Source organism: Ceratotherium simum, chromosome 19 (genome assembly GCF_057802395.1).
Source record: "Ceratotherium simum simum isolate JZ-2026a chromosome 19, ASM5780239v1, whole genome shotgun sequence".
NCBI lineage: Eukaryota > Metazoa > Chordata > Mammalia > Perissodactyla > Rhinocerotidae > Ceratotherium > Ceratotherium simum.
In genome coordinates this window covers 20,062,199-20,080,032 of record NC_141918.1, presented here as the reverse complement: position 1 = coordinate 20,080,032, position 17,834 = coordinate 20,062,199, and the positions used below count along the sequence as shown (strand labels likewise).

The following is a 17,834-nucleotide window of genomic DNA, read 5'->3' as shown; positions in this document are numbered from 1 at the left end:
CAGTCCTTCATGATATGTTCTATTCATTTTTTTTTTTTCACTTTTCTTCATACCAGTGGTTGGTATGCAATTGAAGCAACATAAAATTTAAATTGGAGAAGGAGAAAAGTATAGCAATTTGTAGTGATATTTTAGAATAAAAGGGAAATAGGAACTCATAGAAGAAAAAAGAACACTAGCAGCTCCTTTTATATTTAGGGCTCTATGTAGTCTAGATACTGGGCTTCACACTAACACACGTCATCTTACATCATTTTCATATCAACACAGTGAGGTTGGCACTATTATTAACTCAGTTTTACAAGCAGGGATAACCACTATACTATATTGATTGCCTGAAAAGAGTCATGGAAAAAAATGTTAAATTTTGAAGAACTTCTAAAATAGTGAGTCCAGAAATGACTGTAGAGTAGCAAGCAGCAAGGTTGTATTGTCAGAGAAGAAGAAAGACAAAGTTTCAAGGGCTTCCTTTGACATAACACAGTTTTCAAACGAATCAGAAGGACACGTGTTCTATCCTCACAAAACATGTATATGTATTTCAATTAAAATTGTATAGAAGAAAAAAATATTTTAGTGCATTACCCTTAGGGAAAAAAAGAATTACGTCTGTATCCTTTAAGAGGGAATATGTAAAGGAAGGTTGGATATTAATAATTATAGCAACAATGGAAGTTTCACTCAGGTTCATTAACTGCAGAGAATCTACAGCATTTCTTGAATGTCCAAGAACCAGGAAATCTCCATTTCTGCCTTTTTGAGAGGTATTCTCACAGAAGAATACAGGTCTATTATGTTTTTCTCTGGAGACTCAGAAATTGTGTTACAGAGCCATTGAAGGTGGATGGTGGGGAGGAAATATGATTAATGCTGTATGCCACGTATTTCTAATTAGACATTTGCATTCACACCAGGTTTTGTTTTTCTTGCATCTTATTTGATACCAGTGCTGTAACCACATGTGGAAACAGGTTAAGTCTCTTGTAATATTTTATAAAATTACACAACAATTTCTCTCACGGCAGAGAAAATAAAATTTAAATTTTTTCACTTTTTTTGTCAAATAAAAAATTATTTTTCAAACACAAAGATCAGAAATTGGCCTTCCAACAAACATGCTGATTGAGATTCTCACTACCTCTCTCATCCCTGACTGTGGTGTTTTTGAGAAGGTCCTGACTTTTTTTCCCATTGATATCTAATTTACTCAAAATACTTGATTCTAGCCAAAGCTAAGCCCGACCAGTGATAAAAAAAAAAAATAATAATAACAAAGGCTTAATTACTAAAAAAAGGGAAATGTTCAAAAATACCAACCAATTATTAATTATTAATTAACTGATAATTCACCAATAAATTTTCTCTGAAAACATCTTACTGTGTAGAATCTATGTTTGCCTGATTTATTAAAAAAATACAAGCAATATAATAATATATTTTTATTATTAAAATTAAAACAATTCAGGAATGTATGGAGTAAACAGTTAATACCCAATTTAATTTTTCCATTTTTTCAACCCACTCTCCTCCCTAAGCGGTAACCACCTTTGTCTCAGTTTGACATATTTCCTTCTAGAATTTTTTTATTAATTTTATATATATTTGTATGTATTCAGATATACTTATATATACATACATATATACAAATGCTTTTTTTTCAGATAATTGAGGCCATTATTCTGAGACTTGTTTTATTTTATTCATTAATTTTTTTGAGGAAGATTAGCCCTGAGCTAACATCCGCCACTAATCCTCTTCTTTTTGCTAAGGAAGACTGGCCCTGGGCTAACATCCATGCCCATCTTCCTCCACTTTATATGGGATGCCGCCACAGCACGGCTTGACAAGCGGTGCATTGGTGTGCACCCGAGATCTGAACCCCAGGCAGCCGAGGTGGAGTGCGGGCACTTAATCGCTATGCCACCTGGCCGGCCCTGAGACTTGTTTTTTATACTGAATAGTTTGACTTTGATACTCTATTTTGTCCTTATACATTCACCAAATTGTTTTCAATGATTGCTTAGCAGAGATTGGTAAGAATATGCCATTATATATTTTAATCTTCGTCTATTGCTTAACATTTTGATTGTTTTTAATAAATTTGACATTCAAAATTTGCACTAAATATTTTTGTGCAGGCCTCTTGGTGTGTACAAATGGTTTTTTTTTCCTTCTGGTGAGGAAGACTGGCTCTGAGCCAACATCCATTGCCAATTTTTCTCTTTTTTTGCTGAGGAAGATTAGCCCTGTGCTAACATCTGTGCCCATCTTCGTCTATTTTGTATGTGGGACACCCCCACAGCGTGGCTTGGTGAGTGGCGTGTAGGTCCGCGCCCAGGATCTGAACCTGTGAACCCCAGGCCGCCAAAGCAGAGAGCACAAACTTAACCACTACACCACCAGGCCGGCCCCCACAAATGTTTTTGATGAGTATACTACTAGAAGAAGAATTACTGGGTAAAATGATATATGTTTAAATTTTATAAATATCACCAGGATGATTTTCTCACCTCATTTCCACCCAGAACTAAATTCCCACCAACCCTTGATAACAATGGATGTTATGAACCATTTAAAACTACACTAATAAAAAAATATCCCATGAACCCACAAAAATTACATTTGCCTGTTTATTATTTAGTAAGGTTGGTAATTATTTCCTTTATTTGTGATTCATTTTTATTTTCCCTTTTATGAAATGACTATTCATAGCTTATTTGCCCCTTTTTATTGTGTTGTTTCTTTTTGCAATGTTTTGTAGACACTCTTTACATTTTACAAAATTAGGCGTTTGTCTAATATATTTTTGCAAATATCATCTCTCAAGTTTTTAAATTAAAAAAACATTTAATTTGCAGTATCTGTTGCTATTATACTGAAATTTTGGTAATCATGTAGTTGAGACTCTGTTACTTTTTAAATTTATTGATTTTAAATTTGTCTTAAGAAATCTTTTACAATTATTTAAAGCAAAAGTAGTTTCTATAAATAGAAATTATTACCCCTCAGACTAAATAATAATCTGAAACTGTTCATAAAAAGTTTTTCATGAATTATTATTTAGGTTAATAAGCCTTAACCCTGAGATCTAAATTCTCTACTCAATTATTTAATATTATTACAGATGGTCGTTCATTTCCGTTTTATTTATTTATTTATTTTTTTTTTTGGTGAGGAGATCAGCCCTGTGCTAACATCTGCCAATCCTCCTCTTTTTTTGCTGAGGAAGACGGCCCTGGGCTAACATCTGTGCCCATCTTCCTCCACTTTATATGGGATGCCGCCACAGCATGGCTTGCCAAGCAGTGTTTCGGTGCGCGCCCGGGATCTGAACCAGCGAACCCCGGGCCGCCGCAGCGGAGTGCGCGCACTTAACCACCGGGCTGGCCCCTCATTTCCGTTTTAATCATCAGTTTATGTTTCTCATTCACTGCCTGGCCATGCTGTAAGCCCCACAAGAAAGTTAAAGAATACAGTTATGGCCTTCCCTCTGCCTCCTTGAAATTTATTTAGATCAAATAAACATGTTTATAATAGTAAATGACATGAATCCAAGTGCAGATTGAAATTATCAACATGTATATATAGACGACACTCAATCTCCTAGTTGAAAGCAGAGGCAAAGAACTCTTTGCTTTGAAATGCACCGAACCCTAACTCATTGCATGTAATTGATAATTTTCAATAAGTCTTCGATCTAGAGAATAGCATAAGGGTGGTATAAATATTTTTCTGCTTGATTGAACGAGCGCTTTTAAAGCCTCACAACTTCAGGGAAGCAAAGAATAATGTCCAAAGGTTGTAGAGCGGTTTTAACTTGTGCCTGGGGGAGAGACACGAGAGAGGCTTAAGCAGCATAGGGAAAGAAGGGCAGAGAGTCGTGTCTACCCTGACAGCAGCAGGGAGCGGGAGGGAAAATGGGAGCCAGTGTCAACCTTCACTCTGAAAAGCTTAAATACATTCCTGGAAGGTAGCACCATCTCTGTATATTTTTTCTTTTCCTTTTAGTTCCCGATAGCACTTAGTAGAGACCTCGACAGTGAGATTACAAAAGAGAAGTATAAATTAATGACATGGGAAACAAAGCACCTGTAACCTCAAGTAAATGAAAGCAGAATCTAGCTCTAAAATGCCTTTAGGAGAGTTAACAGCAGCCTTTAAAAGGGGCTGGATAGTGCTGGAATGCAGGTCAAGTAGGGCCAAGGATCATATTTAGTGAAACGAAACTAATCGAATGCAACGGAGCTTATTAGCAGTTGCATAGGGCTCTGAGGATAGGAGCGGAGGTTCAGAGGACCTCAATTCCAGCTCTTTCCACTCCTAGCTATGTACCTTTGGCCCAGCCACTTCATCTTCCGAGCTGCAGTTCCCTCACATAAATGTTAGGAATAGTATTAACTCTCTGAAAGGTAATTGTAAAGATTTATCTCACATATATTAACTAGTAGCACAGTATCTTGCATATAAATGCCAAAATAAAAAATGCTAGCAGTTATTGTTAGTATTTGTTATCTTCACAATGAGATTAAGACAGTGAAGGAATTATTACTATCTCCAAATGACTTATATTAGATAAACTGTCTTACCTAACATCCTGACAGACAAAGACATTGGGCTTTTGACATTAGGTCTCATGGGCCTTTGGTTATGCTAATCTGAGAAAAAGTCAATGTGGTAAGTGATAATAGGAAGTAAACCCAAATAAGAAGATAAATCATTTATGTAGTTCCCCCTGAGTAGTGACAGTGTGCTATGTGTTTCCTAAACACAACTTCATTACATCACCGTAACCATCCTGTGTACTAAATTCACATTTTACAGATAAAGAAAGTGAGATGCATAGAGCTTAAATTACTCACATAAGACCATAAGAACCAGTAAGTGGCAGAAATGGGAATTTCTCGCTATTCTGTCTGATTCTAAAATAAAAGATCTTTTCATGAGGACAGGCTGGAATGAGTCATCTATTGATGGTGCAGGAATGAGCCGTAGAAGAGTGACAGAATGGAAGATACAGGCAACAACTGCAATGAGTTAACCTGGATCTGTCTTACTAACATATTTCTCAAAAGAAAAAATATAGATCTTTGTGGAAGATTTAGCCCAAAGAAGAGAGGAGAGTTAGTTTTGCATGGCAGGAGAACAGAAGTGGTAGAAGTTGAAACAAGAGAAGCCAATATTTCAGAAAGTGTCATTAAAAAAAAAAGAAGTGTTCACAATTGTTGACTATGGAGGAGAACAAAATCCAGGAGAATGAGAGCCAAAAAGGATTTTGGAATTGGCAGGGACAACCCTCTGGGAGGACATTGGAAGCCATTCTACAATGAAACACAAGCAAGGAGAGCACAATGTATATTAGAGAGAGGGAGAGAGAGAGAAAGGATGCAAAAAAAACAAAAAGAAAAAAACAAAGATCAAATACTTCAGGTAAGTATAAATTTAGAGAAAAGAAGCTCATAAACTAAAAAGTTTAATAAAAAGATGACATTGGGCCGGCCCCGTGACTTAGTGGTTAAGTGCACGCGCTCCGCTGCTGGCGGCTTGGGTTCGGATCCCGGGCGTGCACCGACGCACTGCTTCTCTGGCCATGCTGAGGCCGTGTCCCACATACAGCAACTAGAAGGATGTGCAACTATGACATACAACTATCTACTGGGGCTTGAGGGGGGTGGAAATAAATAAATAAAATCTTAAAAAAAAAAAAAAAAAAGATGACATACATGATCTCACCAAAATGGAAAATTTTAAGTTTTTTGATAAAGAAATAGGAAGTAAGTTTTCTTTGACAACTTTATTGACTTATTACTTACCTTTCCATCTGAGTTGCACACCTCTTTTCAATGGTACTAACTTTCCACATTTATTTTACTGTTTGATATTGATATAGTATTTGTTAATCAGAAGACAGCATTAAAAGCAAACTTCTACTCGTTTCCCAGTCCTCCTTACAGAGAGCCTTTCTTGGCCTCCTCCATCATTTTCCCCACAAATTTTTTTTTCTCATGTGGTTGTTTTATAAGTTTATTTATTTATTTATTTTTCCCCCCAAAGCCCCAGTAGATAGTTGTATGTCATAGTTGCACATCTTTCTAGTTGCTGTATGTGGGATGCGGCCTCAGTATGGCGGGAGAAGCGGTGCATTGGTGGGCGTTGGGGATCTGAATCCTCGGTGCCAGTAGCGGAGCACGCGCACTTAACTGCTAAGCCACGGGCCGGCCCATCATGTGGTTGTTTTAAATATAACTTGAGAATAAAATGTTTCTGCACACCTAGGAAATGACTCATTTTTCTGTAGCTGTGGTAGCAAGTGATTACCAGAACTGGTTTTAAATCTGCTTACTCAGTGAATGACAGTTCTAAAACTCATCAGAACTGATTTTACACAAATTTGATCAATTAAAGGCAATGCACCTCCGTGAACACCCATTTGCAAGTCAACCAATTAGTAACAATCCTAGCTTCTGAAAGTCAGTTGATCAGAAAATGACTCACTCTGAAGAACAGATTTATGAAAGTTGATTAATCAACAACATTCTCACATGAGAAACCATGTTTCTACAAACGACATCAATACACTAATTCCTTTGAAAGTCCACCACTCTCTGAATTCCACTCTGTCCCCTAACACAAGCAGTCTTCTCTGCTCTGAGAGCCTTTGCCTGGCCAGTATAGTTCTCCCTTCCTTAAGTTACAATAAATTTAGCTTTGTGGGTTTTTGTTTAAGATATTGAGTGCTTATTTTCATCCTTTTGGCAGCTGAATGCTCTAGAAGTTAACAATTTGTGCAATAGTTTTGGAGAGAATATATGTAATCATATCCTTTGCCTCCATAGTTTGATTTCTAGAAATTTGCCCAAATAGACACTCTGCATAATGTTTGTTATGCATTTTTGCATTTAATCCTTTCAACGATTCTACAATATACGTTCTATTTTCATTTCCATTTTGCATTTGATGAAAACAAGGCTTAGAAGTTTAAAACCTTTTGTACAGCTGCATACATACTACACTCTGAACATCTAGAGATTGACTCTTAAGCCAGAATTCTACTTCGTCTGCAAGAGAAAATGATGCAAAACAAGGACAAAAACATTTGATAAATATTTAAATTGAAGTGTTATTTATATATACGAAAAACCATGAACACTCAAATATCCAAGATAAGAGTTAAGTAAATAGTCATTATAAGAACACTTACAAAAAAATGAATATGTTAAAGTGTTTATGATTTGGGATTGACTACAAAATCAAAACACAAAATTACAGTGATGTAAAATTATGTATACATATGGATTGGGAATAAAAGGAAACATGGACAAATAACTATGTGAACTTCTGGGGTAGTCGGATTCTGGGTGAAATACATTTTTATTGAGTTTTTAAAATATTGCTTTGATGTTACAAAAGTAACCTAGATATAAATTATTGTCTCTCTATTTGAAGTTCCTAGCCAATCATCCCATATTCTATGGAAATTCCAACGTTTCAAAAGATTTCTGAGAATTTCAAGGGTCTTATGAACCCCTGATTATTTAGTGCTCTGAATTCCTACCCTGGAGATTTCCAAATTCTACTCATGTCTTATCTACCATAAATGTTCTTTTCCCTCTGGTTGCTTTGACCTGGATATGGAACTCGACCTCTCAACCCTGAAGCTTTCACATAAGGCATAGTTAGCAGGTATTTCTGAAGTTATAGATGGAGAGGTGTTTTATTACAGCAGAGTACACGTGTTAGTATTGAACATGACTACCACTTTCCTAAAACTCTTTTGGCTATCTTGAACATTGCTCATCTTCTCCTCCTGGAAGATTTATTGATAAGTTCCCTCTACTTTGTCATGTAAGGCAGCTCTCCATCTTCAACCTCTGCTCTGAGCACAATGAAGATTTGATATTGTGTGTCCATAAAACCAAGGGAGCACATGCCAGATTTCACCCTTTAGCAACACAGAGATTTATTTTGAGATAGATTATGATATTCCAAACATAAGAATGGAGAAATTGCTATACTTGTTTTTTTTGGGTTTAAACAAAGTTATTTATTTATTTATCATTTTTTTTTTTTAAAGATTTTATTTTATTTATTTTTTCCCCCCAAAGCCCCAGTAGATAGCTGTGTGTCATAGCTGCACATCCTTCTAGTTGCTGTATGTGGGACGCGGCCTCAGCATGGCCGGAGAAGCAGCGCGTCGGTGCGCGCCCGGGATCCGAACCCGGGTCGCCAGCAGTGGAGCGCGCTCACTTAACCACCAAGCCACGGGGCCGGCCCTAAACAACGTTAATTTAAAGTCACAAATTTTAAATTAACATCCTACTGTGTTTCAAGTACAAAAATAATATAAATTTGAAAGGAGTAGTGGGACATAAAAAGTGAAAGGGAAGAATAACTTTTATTAGGAAGATAAATTGAAAGGAAAGAAAACCAAAATAGAGATAGTTGAAAATAATTAAAACTAAACTTCATAAAGCTATAGAATAATCATTTATTTTATAAGGACAGCAAGAAAATCCACAGGGCTAATCCGCATGGTTTTAAATAAAAGTTTAGGGTATGTTTATCTGCTTTACTTATTCTAAGTACTTGCTAACATAAATATTCACACCACGCTGTTTTTCCTAGAGGAGCTCCTTCACTGAGAAGTGTTTTCTTTTCTCTTTATAGTGTAGCTACAGGGAAATCATAGTCTCTAAAAACAAAAAGTTAAGACCAATTTGAATGTAATAAATTCAGATTTTCCAGACATCTCTGTCTACTAATTCTTTCCCCAGAGCATAAAATTTGAAGCATAGACTTAAAGTTGCTTATATCTGCATATTCAAAATAAAGATATATCATTAAAGGGATAAGAAGAGAAAAAGACTATAAAGTAGCCATCATTATAGCAACTGTCTTCCATTGGCTTTGATTTAGACCCCATTAACAAGGTAAAAGTAAACTGACATACAAAAGTAAGTTCCCCTGAGCACAGAAAGTAAAAGTGTTGTATCCTCAATTTTCTCCCAAATTATCCAAGTTCCATGGGATTCTCTATCACCAACTATGTTCCTCAATTCCTGTAAAAAAGTTTTCCAGGGCCCGCCTGGTGGCGTAGTGGTTGAGTTCGTGCACTGCGCTTCCGCAGCCCAGGGTTCTCCAGTGTGGATCCCGGGCGCGGACCTACGTACCAATCATCAGGCCATGCTGTGGCAGCGTCCCACATACAAAGTGGAGGAAGATGGGCACAGATGTTAGCTCGGGGCTAATCTTCCTCAGAAAAAAGAGGAAGATTGGCAACAGATGTTAGCTCAGCGCCAATCTTCCTCACCAAAAAATAAATAAATAAAAATTAAAAAAGTTTTCCGTGTTTTGATACAACATTATTGATGGTATGGAACATATCAGGGAGCTATAACAGAAGAATAGGTTATCTATCTTTCCATCCATCCATCCTCCTCCATCCACCCATGCATGCGTCTATCCATCTACACTCCACCTACATCTCCGTAGGGAGTGAGTGGAGTTTGAGACACCTAGAATCACTTTCTACTACTTATAGAATGGTCAACACAAATACCAAGACTCTGGAGCCTCTCACACTTATGGTCCCACTCAGGCTACCCTATTACTCTTGAAATTATTTAACACCTTAAGCCTAGTCTCCTTAACTAAAAAATGTGCTCAATGGTATTTTATTTAGAAATTCAATACTTATTGTGCATCAGCAGTACAGTAAGAAGGCTTAGTACAAAAAAGACAGGTTTAGAAAAAGGAACTCTTCTGAATAACCTCTTGAACAACAACAACAAAAACCCACAAAGAAAAATAAAATAGGCTTTTACTATGGTAGAAGAGATCTAGATTAGCAAAAAGAAAATAATGAGAGCTCTAAACATTCAAATATGATAGCGAGGTCAATTTGGGGATCTTTTCAATACATACTTATGCATTGCAACCAATATCAAATGAAATTTAAGCATAGAATGGACCAGATTGATTTCACATTTGCCTTCTGTACCTACTATACTATTATTTGAAGGTATAGAACGCTTTTTCCTATTGGTGTATCTTCTTTTATTGTTTATCATCGGCTCATATTCAAGAAGCTTTTCAAATAGCCTAATAAAGTATTTTCAAATTACCTAATAAAAGAAGTTCCCTTAGAAGTTGGCATTGTGATTGGAAAGCAATAGGGAGAAAGCTTGATTTATTGATAAGTGAGAGTATGCTATAAATTTTCTCCATATTAAAACTTATGAGATCACTCTTACTCCAAGAAATCGCAGCAGATAGGCATAGCAATACAAGTATTGAAGGCAAGGATCACAATGTTCAAGGGTGGGTATGCTTTGTTTTATAAAACGAATCTATTTCTTCTGAAATACTATGTAGAAATCTAATGAAATTGCACCAGGGAAGATAGTTAAGAAAAGACATGATAAATGCTTTTGTGAGACATTTATAATAAAAAAATAACTTAATTACGTATTTTGTGATTTTTTTTTTTTTGGTTCTCATACATTAGATTTCCTTAAAGTGAAAGCATATATATATGTCTAATATAACATAAGTAAATTAGCCACAGTGATTTCCAATCTAGTAGCCTTAGTTGGATTTTGAAGTTCAACAGAAAACAGATATTTCAGGTGAGATTTTTGGTTTTAAAAATGAATAATACTTTTTTAATGATATAAAATTTGTTAGAATTTCATTTAAATTTAGGAAAAGAACTTAGTCATCTCTAGAAGTTAAGAAAAACAAGAACGTACTCTAAGAAATAAGGATATTTCCATATAACGTGGACTTCATGACGTGGAACAAAAATCAAAGGATGAAGTTAAGCAAGGTGTGTTCTGTGTAGGTGCTCGACCCTTTACAAGCAAGTCACTCAACCTCTCAGAGACTTCTTTTCTTGTTCATAAATAAGGAATATTATTTGAATTTCCTACTTTACATGCTCACTGTAAGGCTGAAATATCATCATGTGTATAAAGAAACCTTTAAACTCTTAAAAAAGCATAAGAGAATTTTAGCCTCATGATATAATATTGTCGTGTTAGATAAGGTACACAAGTCCTTAAATATCCCAATTTTTAAAAGGCATTACAGTTATTTTGGCTATTTAGTGATTTATTTGGTATCTGAACAGATAGCCATTTATGTAATAAAAAGATAGCCAATCATAATGATTGTCAAGTTGTTGTGCCTATATGACCAGCAAGACAGTAGTGTCAAAGAATATGGAACCAAATGGCCATAAACAGATTAAAATTAAACTATAATTTTGGATAGTTTAAATAGAATGAATTGTTAAAAATGCAAACATATGTGAAGAGCACTTATAATTCTCAAATTTTAAGTCATTAAAGAACATTTTTTATAGCAAATAAAGAGCAGAGGTTCTTAATGACTTAGAGTAAATAGACAAAAATATCGAAATTTGTTTATGCTGGGGCAGAAAGAATTGGATCACATTATGAGAAGAATCGTTCTAAAAGTAGATTTATCACTGACCAGGTTTTTAAAGCTTGCAATTCATTTTTAAGGATTTCTTTATTTTATAATAATTTGCTATTTACAGAAAAGTTGCAAGAATACAGAGTTCCCTTCACCCAGCTTGCCCCACTGTTAACATAACCGTGGAACATTTGTCAACACTAGGAATATAATATTAACTAAACCACAGCTTTATTCAGATTTCCCTGGTTTTCCAACTAATGCCCTCTTTCTGTTTCAAGATCAAATCCAGGATACCATATTGCATTAAGTCATAACGTCTCTTTCATCTCCTCTGCTGTGTTTCTCAGTCTTTCCTTTAATGATCTTGAGAGTTTTTAAGAGTACTGGTGAGGCATTTTGTAGTATAACCCTCACTTTGGCTTTGTCTCATGTTTTTGTCAAGATCAGAGTGGGGCTATGGGTTTGGGGGAAGAATATCACAGAAGTGAGGTATCCTCATCACATACTAGGGTACATAGGGTCAACATGACTTATCTTAGAGATGTTAACCTTGATCACTCGATATAGGTGATGTCTGCCACGTTTCTCCATGGAAAAGTTACCTTTTCCCCCCATTTCCATACTCTCTGAGTCACAAAGTCTAGCCCACACTCAAGGGGAGAGGAATTAAGCTTCACTTCCTGGGAGGTGGGTGAGGTATCTACATATATTATTTGGAATTTTTGCGTAAGGAAGATTTTTCCTTTCTCTGTTATTTAACTATCTATTCAATCATTTATTTATATCAGTGAGGATTCATTGCCATTTATTTTATTCATTAAATTATAGTCCAATACAATCATTATTTTGTTGCTCAAAGTCTTTCAGCTTTGGTTACTGGGAACTCTTTCTAGTTGACTCCTGTGTCCTTTTGACATGCCCCAGTAATATTTTTTTGCCACTTTTTCACTTTCTGGAACTACAAGATGCTTCAGGCTCAATTTGTATTTTTCCTCCCCTAGCACTAGAATAAACCATTTTTCCTGAGGGCCCTTGTTCCTTTTTTATTGGAGAATGGTACTTAGAAACTAAAATCTGAGCATGAGGTGTGCTCATTGCTACTGTATATAACTACTTCTAGGACTTTTCAGCAGGTAGAGCTAATAAATGTTATGTAGGTATGCACACATATCTATTTTTGTATCTATCTGGATGTATATTAAAATAAAAAATGAGTTTATATTGATATCTCTGTCTCTAATCCAACACTACGAGGTTAATTTTAGCTATCTCCCTTTGTTTATTTGTAACTTGTTTCTCTGACAATGAGAAACTTAGCTTCCATTATCAACAATTTATTTACTTATGTGTTCTACCCTGGTATACACTGCAAGTAGTTTCATAATCAATAACCTATACTCCTGTGATTAAAAAAAAATGTATCAAGTAGAGTACAATGTCTATGTGTAGTTATTTTTCTCTTTATTCTTTTTAGTCTTCATCTTGTTAAGACACTGTTTCTCAAAGTTACTTAGGCTGGATCCTTTTCCCCCATGGCTTTCAATGAGGTTATGCCAAAATACATTTGTACTTTGGTTAGATCATCTGTCACAATCTCTACTCCATTTTGGGAAATTCCAACATTCTATTTGTTTTCTTATTTTTAATTTGCATACTACGTAGCTCACTCTTTGTGTTTTATAGGTCTATGGGTTTTGATGAGTGCAGTTATTTGTCCAACATTGTAGTACCACACAGAATAGTTCCATCACCCCCCAAATCCCCTCACATTATCACTTTGTACTCAACCCTCCTGTACCTCTAAACTTCAGCAACTACTGATCTGTTTCCTGTCTCTATGTTGTGCCTTTTCTGGTTATTTTGACATTTTAGCAGCTATAGATAAAATTGCTATAAATATTCACATACAAGTTTTTGTGTGAAAATAAGTTTTAAATTCACTTGGGTAAATACCTAGAAGTGGGACTGCTGGGTCATATGGCAAGTGCATCTTTAACTTGATGAGAAACAGGTGCACAGTTTTCCAAAGTGGAGGTAGCATTTTGAATTCCCATAAGCAATGGATGAGAATCCCTTTGGCTCTGCATGCTCATCAGCATTTGGAATTTTCAGATTTTAAAATCTTTTATCCATTTTGATAGGTGTCTAGTGGTGTCTCATTGTGGCCTTAATTAGCATCTCCCTAATGATTAATGATGTTAAACATCTTCCCATATACTTATTGGTCATCTTTACATCGTATTTTATGAAGTTCAGATCTTTCATCCATTTTTAACCTGGGTTGTTTGTTTTCCTTTTGTTAAGAGCTCTTTATATATTCTGGATACTAATCCTTTATCAGATATGTGATTTACAAGTCTGAAGCTTATATTTTCATTCTTGTAAGTGTCTTTCACAGAGCCATCTTTAAAAATTTTATTTTAATTTTTGCTTTTGACTCTTTCATTGTAATGGGAAGGGCTGTGATCAGCTAATTCCTTTAGTTACAACAGAGCATGTACACTGAAGCAAATAAAAACCCTCCATATTCCAATGTGTAGCACAGCTTGGAGGTTTAGATCTTGTATATTTTCTTATCCATAAATTTTCATAAACAGGTAGTTCTATAAAATTTCATCTTAAGTCAGAGGTGTAGGATTTGACTTTTTTTCTCATTACAATTTTAAAGTTACGCTCCATTGCTGTACTCTGAGATCAGCCTACAAAATTCATTAGGTAGCAGAATTACAGTGTTATATCAACAGTCCTCTGGAAAAGAGTTGTCAAATATGGTAGCTACTAGCCACATGGGACTGCCGAGTATGTGAAATGTGATACTATGACTAAGAAAATGAATTTTAATTTTAATTAAATTAAATTTAAAAACTAATACTTGATTTAGTTATTGGGAAACTTTTAAGTATGTGTGGGACAACTTGATTTTGTAAACCTACTTTTCTCAACTGTAAATTTTATGAACTCTAAATACAGACCAAGTATATCCAATAAAAAATTTATTATCCGAATTGAGATGTGTTGTAAGTACACATTAGATTTCAAAGACTTATGAAAAAAAAGATGTAAAATGTCTCATTAATGTTTTGTACATTGATCACATGTTAAAATGACTGTATTTTGAATACATAGGGCTAAATAAAACATTATTAAAACCCATTTTCCTGCTTTTTCTACTTTTTAAATGTGGCCAGGAGAAAAATTTAAATTACACGTGTGTCTCACATTATATTTTGTATTAGATAGCACTGCTTTAGAACCACATAACATATTTTGTGTCAAAAGGCAATCAGTCTTCTGAAACGGCATGCTAATAACCTATCCACTACCACCTCCAACCCCTTCTGTATAATCAGGCACACTTCTCTCCTGTCTTTGTGGAGACGGATCAAGACTCACTAAGTTTAAAGTCACCTGTGACAGATTTTATATCCTCAGACAGGGCCTCCAGCAAGGAAAGTGCTGGGAGAATGGAGAGTGAGGCTTGAGATGGGTATTGTAGGTCTGGCACCATCAGATGCTGTTAAGGAACAGCATCTCCTGATGCTCTAAACATGCCATCAATTTTGTGAACACTTCTGATTACTGTAGAGCACCAGTTTGTGGCTTACTTTCTTCTGAGGAAAAAGATTGGGCTCCCTCCTTTCCTCCCCACTGCCATGAGTTAGCACTTACTGCTTGGTACTTCTTAACTCAAAAACATAGCACCGTATCCCAGCCTTTCACTTCTCTCCACTTTTCAGCCACATGAAATCAATATTAAGAGGTTCTCTTACTGAACAAAAGCTCTTTCCCACTTTTCTTCTCCTTTTTATTTAGCTTATTAAAGAAAGTGTGTATATCTATATGTACACACACACAGGTATATATGTAAATACACACACACACAAATGATTTAGTGGACAGGTATTATCTCACCAAAACCAAAACCATTTTTCAAAAAGATAACTAATATAGGAAGAAAGTAACCTGACCTTGAAATGACATTAAACTTTCTATTTTTGAAAAGACATTTCAGGAAATTTTAATACCTTAGCATAAAATTTTGCATGTCCAATATTTAAATAATTTTTTTCTATAAAACTAAAGAATAGTATAGAAATCTTAAAGATATTAAGAATAACATTTATAAAAAATATAACTAAACATGGGCATATTATTCTACCATGATAAATAACTATATTAAGCTTTACCTTTGATACAATGTTAAATCTAAATTTACAGAACATCTCTTCGTATAAGATAAACTGCTAAAACTATTCTATACTTTGGATGAGTTTTAGCTTATAATTTTCTGAAACAGTTTCTAAGATAACTACAAGTTCTAATTGAGCACATTTCTGTCACAATCAAGCTAGTTTGGAAAAGTAAATATATACTTACAATACAGAGAATATATCATGGGAAGCACATAGACAGTTGTTAAGCTATTCCACTGTATTATAAGGTTCTTGAATTATCACATTCTAAACCTGTTGGGAAAGAGAGAAAAAAAAAGTATGTTAGTAAATGTGCTGCTATATATGTAACCAAATAACCAAAAGAAACCTAAAAGAAATCACAGATCTTACAAGCATAGATCTTTCTGGATGTATTAAATTGCGTCATTTGCTTATACTATTTTTGATTTCTTTTAATTTTTAGGAAAGCATTATTGAATTATTTAAGTAATTTCAACATACAATAAGAGAAAATTATTAAAAAGAATGAATGATGCAATTGAAACTCTAAGGAAATGGGTATAAGATATCTTTCTAACTAAATATATTTCATGGTCTCTGTTTTTTATATTTTCCACTTACAGGATAAATTGCATCCATAGCACAAAACACAAAAACAAAAAATACAGCAAAAAGTTACTAAACCCTCTAGATGTTTATAATTATCTAGATGCTTAATAAAATAAAGATCAAATAATTAGATGATTTGTCTGAATGTCTTTAATTTTCATGTTGGTGTATGCCAGCTGCTGTGGTCTAAATGTTTGTGCTCTCTCTCCCGCACCCAAAAATTCTTATGTTGAAATCCTTATGCTCAAGACATGCTATTGGGAGGTGGGGCCTTTGAGAGACGACTGGGTCATGAGGATGGAGCCGTTATAAATAGGATTAGTGCCTTTATGAAGGAGGACCCAGAGAGCTCCCTTGCTCTTTGAGAACACAGTGAAAAGATGGCTGTCTGTGAACCAGGAAACCCTCAACAAACACCCAATCTGCTGACTCCATGATCCTGGACTTCCAAGCCTCCAGAACTGTGACAAATAAATTTCTGTTGTTCATAAGCTACCCCGTCTGTGGTATTTTGTTAGAACAGCCCGAACAGAATAAGACACCTGCCTACATACATGATTGGGTATAAATGGAGGCAACAGCTTTCAAACCTTATTGAGTTATTTATTCTATAAAGAATGAAGATTAGATTTAATAGAAAGTGAGAAACTGACCCACTGACATTTATTACCCCAATCAAGAGCAAATATCTTCAAACTATGAAATAGTTTAAAGTAAGATAAAGAGTTTAAAGTAAGATAAAGGGTGGATTCAGTTTTCTCTTTAAGATAGTGTCTCCTCAAATTGTGTTTTATGAATTTACTTGTTGTCAAAAATGTCTTTTTGCGGTAGAACACACCCAATAAGCTTCTCATACTTAGAGGTTACTAAAAGTGGTAGTGAGGTATCCTATACTCAGTATACACACACACACACGTACCATGTCCCTTGTTCCCATTTTATGTCCCCCAAGCACCTAACTTTTTTATTCCTACAATCAGTAGATTTTGAAGGAAAATTCTATCAGATTTCTTTCTGGATTTACACATAGCCTTGGCTTATGCTTAATAGGAAAATAATCTAATTTTCCTCTTATTTAGTAATTTTTTCCCCTTATTTACACTTCAATATTGGATTCAAACACACTTAAAATAATCAAAATATGAAAAATAGATGTGGAATTTCTGTCTTTTTAAAATCTAATCTTACCTAATTATTCTTTTCTCAAAGGTATAAGACATAGTAAATGTTTATATTTTGTAACAACTGTTTAATACTTTTTAGGTGTGTGATTGTCATTTAATCATCACAGCAATACTGTAAGGTGGGTTTTATTATCCTCATTTTACAGGGTTCTGATAATTCAAACAACTCATCCATATTAAGAAGCTGGAAGGCGTTGTAGCTAGGGGTCAAATCCAGCCCTAACTAACTTCAAAATGTCTACTCAAAAGTGTTGACCTTAAACAAATAGATAGCCAATTATTTCTCTAGCAAAAATTGGTTTATTTGGATCAGCAAGGAATTGCAATTTGAGGTCTGCAACCATGGCAAGCCATGTGCAAGTCCCCCAGCAGCAAGGGAGATGAAACTGTTTTATAGAGGGGAAGAAGAAGCTGGGAGGGCTATTGC

At 35.0% G+C, this 17,834-nt stretch overlaps 1 protein-coding gene across 1 annotated transcript in view; it reads right to left on the bottom strand.

Annotated features, from left to right (window-relative positions):
• FUT9 (fucosyltransferase 9) overlaps positions 1-15,902 on the bottom strand; it is a 109,360-nt gene extending 93,458 nt beyond the window's left edge. The window contains exon 1 of the mRNA XM_087443901.1: positions 15,817-15,902. The gene's annotated coding sequence lies outside the window, so the exon portion shown is untranslated. The remainder of the gene's footprint in view (positions 1-15,816) is intronic.
• Positions 15,903-17,834: the final 1,932 nt, after the last annotated feature.